Below are 6949 nucleotides of genomic sequence, written 5' to 3' on the forward strand. Positions count from 1 at the left end.
GCCTGCGATTTAGAGTTAAATTCTCAGCGATCTCCGTGTTGACAACACAAAAGCTAGAGGAATCCGTAGGATGTGGGCATGGTTTTCCCGGAAGGCTGACTGAGCAGTTCTGCAAATGTGTTTGCAAGTACAGGGCGGAATTTCATCCAGCCTTGGAACCTTGAGCCAAGACTCAGCATCAGCAAAGCCAAAAGTTTCATTTCTTCAACTGTGGGAGTGCTAGACCCACCCTTTAGATGGCCATTCAGTTTTAAGTTCTATAAGCATTTTGATTGAGAAATACTTTGCTGAGGGGTGAAAAGTCCTTGGCTTTGAAAGACGAATGATGAACAGTTCAGTGGCCCATGTCACAGTCTGGGCACCTGCCAAAGGTGACTCCCTGGGAGGGGCATCTTAGTCACAGAGCCAGTGCCTGCTGCAGGTGTGCAGGGCTCCAGAAGGGTGCACGTGTGTCTGTTCGTGTGTGTGTTTGTGTGTGTGTGTATGTGTATGTGTGTGTTGGGGGAAGGGAGCAAGATTGCGGGAGCGTTTCTTATCTGCTCTTCTGTGCAAGATTTCCTGTGATTTAAGTCACATTAAAGTGCCCTTAAGCCCATAATGCAGAAGAACCCCAAAACCAGCCCAGCAGCTAACCATGGCAGCAAGTAGGTGCTGGTCTTTAGATAGTCAGAAGTGACACTTCTGGGATCTCAGGCAGTCACCGGGTTGAGCTCCCCATTAAAGTTCCTAATGGAAATGTTTCCCCCTGCCAAATCTGGAATAGCCCTGGTCCCGTGTGTGTGTGTGTGTGTGTACCCACGTGTGCATGAGCGCGTGCAGTACAGGTTCTGCACGCCTAAAGCAGATGAAATTCTGCAGAATGGCTACCTCACTAGACAAAGTCAAGAAGACAGACTGAGGAGAGAGAGGTTGATGTGTCTCCACTACCAAGAGATAGGCTTCTCTGAACCAGTGAGACATTCCATCCAACAACATGAAACTGGCTACATTCCCTTGAGATGTCAATGTTGAAAGTGTAGCTGCATCTTTGTTCTTCACTGTTATGAAGTTGGGTGCAACACAGCCCTAGTGGAATACAAAAACACCACTTGGAAACACATGATCTGGATTTGAATCGCAGCTCTATCATTCACCTGCTATAGACTTTGAGCAAGACCTCTCTGAGGTTATTTCTTCACAGTAGGTAGAGATAAGACCTACTTCAAAGATTCTTAAAGTTGAACCTACCTGAGTCAATGAATGCAAAAATGTTCACATTTAAACTGTAATTTTAAAGCACAATACAAGTAAATAGCATTAATATCGTTAAAGAGATTAACTTAGCACTGTGCATCACATGATTCATCACGGGCCATCTGTGAGATAGCAAATAGACAGGTGAAGCCCACAGCAATAAAAAATATTGCCATAGCTATAACCAGTGCACTGTTCCCTTCCTAAACAAACAACAAACAAATCTTGCCAGAGTCAAAAGGCAATAGTTTCGACTGCTTTTTCTGTTTTCTCAAAAGGTGGCCTTTCTTCAAGCTTAGTCCCTTCTCTATGAGAAATGGTGAAGGAGGCATTTTCTTTGTTAGAGCTATGGAGAGTGGCCCAGTGTGGATCAAGCCAATGTCCTGCCTTCCCTGGGCTCACAGACAACACTTAGAAATGTCAGAGCTCGGATCACCTCCAACACTTTTTCCTTCATCCAAGAAAGTGTGTCCAATGCAAATGAGAGCAATGATATCGTATGCATACCCAGGAATCCACTTTTCACTCACTCTTATTTTGAATTCACTACTATTTCAAACCTTTGATACTTCCTATTATTGATAACAAATGACTTATGACTCACTTCACAACCGATTGACATGTGATGGCGCAACTGAAAGTCAATATTGAGGACAAATGTCTGCAACCGTGGATGGACGCAGGAATTTGTTTTATGCATCTTAGAATTTCCAATGCCCGGGTAGATGCTCACTGCTGACTTGAATTGGCCCTAGCCTGGGAAGGAGAAACCTCACAGCTCCCTACCCATGAGCTCTGGGGCCATTCCTAATGCAGAGGGGCTAGTTGGGTAGTCATAGCCCTTGTAGGAGCATCACAGTCATGACAGGAGACCAGAAATGGCCTCTACGGGAGATTTCAATATAGGACAAACCAGCTCCCTTCACACTCTGTGGTAGTGACAGTGTTAAGTGGAGGAGTAAGTGCCCAGCTTCTTTCATGCCTGCCTTTGAAGAGGGTGACCTCTTGCCAGCAAGAAGTGTCTGAGGTTTGGGCTTGGTGAGAGCTGGATGAAATGAGTGTGCAAGTGGTACTGCCCAGAGAATAAATGTGAAAAGCCAAAGCAAACCTGCAAGCGCACAGCAAAGAGATGCATTCTGAGCTGTGTTCCTAATGACATTCAAAATCACATGCTTCTATCTGGGTCATGTGGGTGGATCTGTAACCCAGGGCATCCACAGATACCAGGGCAAAAGTTGGCATGGCTGTACGCCGCCAGGCTGGGAAGGCCTTGCCAGGGCAGCAGCCCCAGCCACACGCCCTTGTGTTGGAGCAGTCTGGAGGCTGCCAGTCTGTGGGGCTGACTGAAAGCACCAGCATGTGGGGAATCTTCTAGATAATTTGTCACAAATGTGCTAATGGCTCTGGGGGCCAAGAGGAAAGGGGTGATACAGCATGTTTGGAGATTGGAATGTGTAAATGAGTTGCTCTGTGAATTATTTGATATTTTCTTCCTGCAGTTTAGAAGAAAACTAGGTCTGATGGGCTTGGCCAAGGTTTATGAGGCAAAGCAGGGCTTCTGAGGTGAAGCTGCATGGCTGTTTGAGCCTGAGGCATGGCAGTATTGCTGCCATAGTCTGTAAACCTCTCTGGTGATTCCAGGCCAGCTTGGTACCAGGTGTAAAGTTACCCAGGTCAGAAAATGCAGAGGCTTCATTCCTTTCTTGAAAAAAGGGAATTGTAGGTAGCAAGTGGGAAAAGAGAGGAACCAGGGGAACCAAATATTTAAGGGCATAAGGGGAAGGCCGTCAGAGCGGAAGTCCAGAGGTTTATGTTGACAGTCTTGCTGTCACCCGCTGCGTGGGAGGAGTCAGCTGCAGCTTAGGGGTGGGCTTCGCAGTTAAGCCAAGCCGAGGTATCAGCCCCGGCTCTGCCACTTCCTCCCCATGGAACTGAAGTTTTTAGCCCCTTGGTCTTCAGTTTCCTCGCTGTGTAAGAGGAAAATGATGACTTCCTCCGAGTTCTGGTCAGGATGAAGGGAGGTGAGTGTGCAGGGCTTACCACTGTGCTTGGTGTTTGGTGTTGTTTCTTGGTCACCATGGTCATTGTTACCCGGTGTGACTATTCTGATTACCATGGCTGCATCACACACAGCACAAATTTAGTGGCAGAAGGACCCCAACTATTTTTTATCATGCTCATAGATTCCACGGGTCAGAAATTCAGAAATGGCACAGCAAAGAGGACTTGTCACTACTCCACGATATCTGGGGCATCATCTGGGAGGGGTAAAGATCCAGGGTATCTGGACTGTTGGAACCTGGAATCACCTCAAAGCTCATTCACTCACATGTCTTGAGCCTGATCTGGGAGGGACTTGACGGTTAGGACTGCCAGCCAGAGGGCCTACGCGTGGCCTCTCTGTGTGGCTTCCCCACAGCATGGTGGTCTCAGGGTAGTTAGACTTCTAACACAGTGCCTGGTTTCTCCCAGAGCAACTGTCCCAAGAGAACCAGGCAGAAGCAGAATCACCTTTTCTGACCTAGCCTCAGAAAGTTGTGGCATTCTGTTGGTTATAAGTGAGTCTCTAAGGTCAGCTGTCTGTATTCAAAGAGAAGGCAGCTATGGATGGGAAGACCATTAAAGAATTTTAAAACCATCATAGTGACTACAGAAAATTATAATGCCTTATGCTCATGGAATGTTTACAGTTTCAAAAGCCCATTCACTTGATCCTCACGGTGCCTTTGAGTGGTAAGCAGGACAGGTAGCAAAATCTCATTTTGCAGATGTGGAAACAGCCTCAGAAAGGCCACGACTTCATTCCCCTGAGCTACAAGATGAACAGTTTATACAAGATGCCCTCACTGGTGCCTGAAATGCAGTGGTTTTCCATTCCTTGCTGAAGGAGGCAGTCCTGAGCAGTTGGTTTTAGTGAAGGAAGCAGTCTGATCAGAACTCTATTTGCTCTTTGAACAACTTTGGTGACTTCCTGGGCCAAACCGAATTGCTTCCACTTAACTCACACCTGGATTCTTGAAGGCAGCTAATTTTAGATTCTTTGGTCTGGTGCCAAATATCAAAGGAGAGTTGAAAGAATAATCTTTGCTCAATTGTAGTACAAATTCCTTCAACTGAGACCAATTCTGGTGCCTCATATTAAGATAAGGAAACCCCCATTTATCATATATCTTTAAGCTGAAACATTTCAACCAAAGCAGGAAAAGCAAAAAAAAAAAAAAAAAAAAAATCAAGATAATCTTTAAACAAATTACTCACTGAGCAAATACCAAGAATGAAGATTTTTAAGAGTATAAAATTACTAAATTTGTGCAGGTGCAATTTGATTTATGTAATACTTGTGTTCCTGATTTGGTGAGTGGAAATTAAACATTTATACTGTAAGTCTATTTTAAATTGACTTGAGAGTAATATGAGAATGGGGAATTTCCTAGTAAAGGCTCCTGTGCAAATTTACTTCCTAGTTTCGGTTTTGTTAATTTGGGTTTCTAGAGATTGGATTTTCTTTTTTTCTTTCTTTTTTTTTTTTTTTTGACGGAGTCTTGCTCTGTCGCCCAGGCCAGAGTACAGTGGCGTGATCTCAGCTCACTGTAAGCTCCACCTCCAGGGTTCATGCCATTCTCCTGCCTCAGCCTCCCAAGTAGCTGGGACTCCAGGCTCCCGTCAACACGCCCAGCTAATTTTTTGTACTTTTAGAAACCCCGTCTCTGGTAAAGCCAGGATAGTCTTGATATCCTGATTTCATGATCCACCCGCCTTGGCCTCCCAAAGTGCTGGGATTACAGGCATGAGCCACCTCGCCCGGCCCATGATTTATATTTTGAAAAGTGCTGTGAGGGAAGGGTAATAGGAAGGAGAACCATGAAGAAACATTAACCAAAACTTAAACCCAAGTGTGTTCTTCATTAGTGGCTCTGAAAGCCATTGTGAGAGATTAATATGCAATTACCACACACACACACATGCGCGCGCACACACACCCCCCACACACATACCATTATTTCTTTTGTTGAAGGATACAGTAACATTTCTTTGAGACCTATACAATGCCCTGTAGTTATTGCAGATCATCTTGTAATTCTAAACTTAATGATAATTTAGTTTTTAAAACTAAACTGGCACATTATGGTGGTGAGGCTACTTGAGGACCCAGTCAAATGTTGATTCAGCACCTTCATTGTTTTCAGCATTGTGTTGGGCATTGTGGGAGTTAAAAGAAGCATAGGACACAGTTACTATTCCCATGTACCCCAATCTAGCTGGAGGGCTGAGACATACACACAGTCCACAGTGAACAAGCCAGGTTTGTATACAACATTATGTAAAGCAAGAATAGAGTTCCAGGCCATGCGACACTATGGAAAAATATATAGGTCAGTATTTGAAATAATACTAATTGTGCAGACCATAAGAATATATAGGTCAGTATTTGAGGTGCTTTTAATTGTGCGGATAGTAAGGACAAAAGAAGATTGGTGCAGTGAGAAATAATATTGAGAAGGATGGTGACCAAAGGGGCTACTTCCCTTTAATGAAGAGTCAGAAGTTAAAAATCACAAGATCATTGAATATGGCCAACTGAAGTCCAGTCTGGAATGGCATTAATAATCAAAGTATCTGATCCAAGGGATGGAGTCAGGCACAGTGCTAAGGGCTTCTAGATGGAAATACGTCTTGGGGATGGGTAAATGACAGAGTTGGAGACCAAGTTAGGTGAAGGAAAGGATATGGCAATTAGGATGCAACTCTTTGTGAGTGGAGAGTAAAGAGGGAGATGGGTGCTGGTCAGTGGGGTATGGGGGAGCTGGCCATTGAAATGGAATTCAGAAGACAGTGCAAAAGCCCAGGCAAGCAAGCTAGCCCCAAAAGTGGGCATTCAGCTGGCTCTGCCCTCCAAGATGAGCAATGGCTATCTGTCTATGCTCAATCCAAGCACCTAACTCAGTACCTAATATTGAGTGGGTATTCAATAAAGAAGTGTTGAATAAATAAATGAATGAATTAGGAAATGAGGAAGAAAAGGAGGCACCTAGGGCTCTGTTTACTCTAGGGTTGTTGTTTCCAGGGCTCAGGGAAGCAGACATTCTACTCACCAAAGGTGAGGCCCTTCCAATGAACCACCAGGGCTGGTTCTTAGTCAGGACCAGAGGCACTTGCTGGGTCATTACTGCTGGCAGGTGGGTAAGGTTGGAGCAGGCAGGACTCTCCAGAATTATAGTAAACAAAAGCCTAGAGGTTTTCATCAGTGTGGCATGTACAGGAAACACAAGCAGCTGAGTATGGCTGGAGCATAGTGCACTGGGGGAAGTGGCAGGAGATGGAACCTGAGTGTCATGCTAAAGGGTTCAGATTTTATCCTCAAAGCAATAGAGAGGTGCTGAAAGATTTTAAACAGCAAAGTAACAAGGTCCAATTTACATTCAGGAAAGACAGTTCTCGTAGCAGCTCAAATTAGATGGAATGGGAGAGATGAGAGGCAGGGAAACTCACTAGGAGGCTATTTTGATAGGGCAGGTGAGCACTAATGAGACCCTAAACTGACAAAGTGGTGCTGGGACACAGGGGAGAGGACAAAATCAAGAGATAGGTTCAAGGTTCGTTTAATCTCACTGGGTGAAGATGATGCAAATAGGATGTGATGCTGTTACTCAAGATTGGAAGTATAAGAGAAGGATCCCTGTGGAAAGTAGTGGGTAGCCCCTATACTGTCTGCAAC

At 44.9% G+C, this 6949-nt stretch overlaps 1 pseudogene; it reads left to right on the forward strand.

Moving 5' to 3' along the window:
• The first annotated feature begins 344 nt into the window (after positions 1-344).
• On the forward strand, positions 345-1268 carry LOC111555166 (annotated as a pseudogene).
• Positions 1269-6949: the final 5681 nt, after the last annotated feature.

The sequence above is a fragment of the Piliocolobus tephrosceles genome, chromosome 1 (genome assembly GCF_002776525.5).
Source record: "Piliocolobus tephrosceles isolate RC106 chromosome 1, ASM277652v3, whole genome shotgun sequence".
Classification (NCBI taxonomy): Eukaryota; Metazoa; Chordata; class Mammalia; order Primates; family Cercopithecidae; genus Piliocolobus; species Piliocolobus tephrosceles.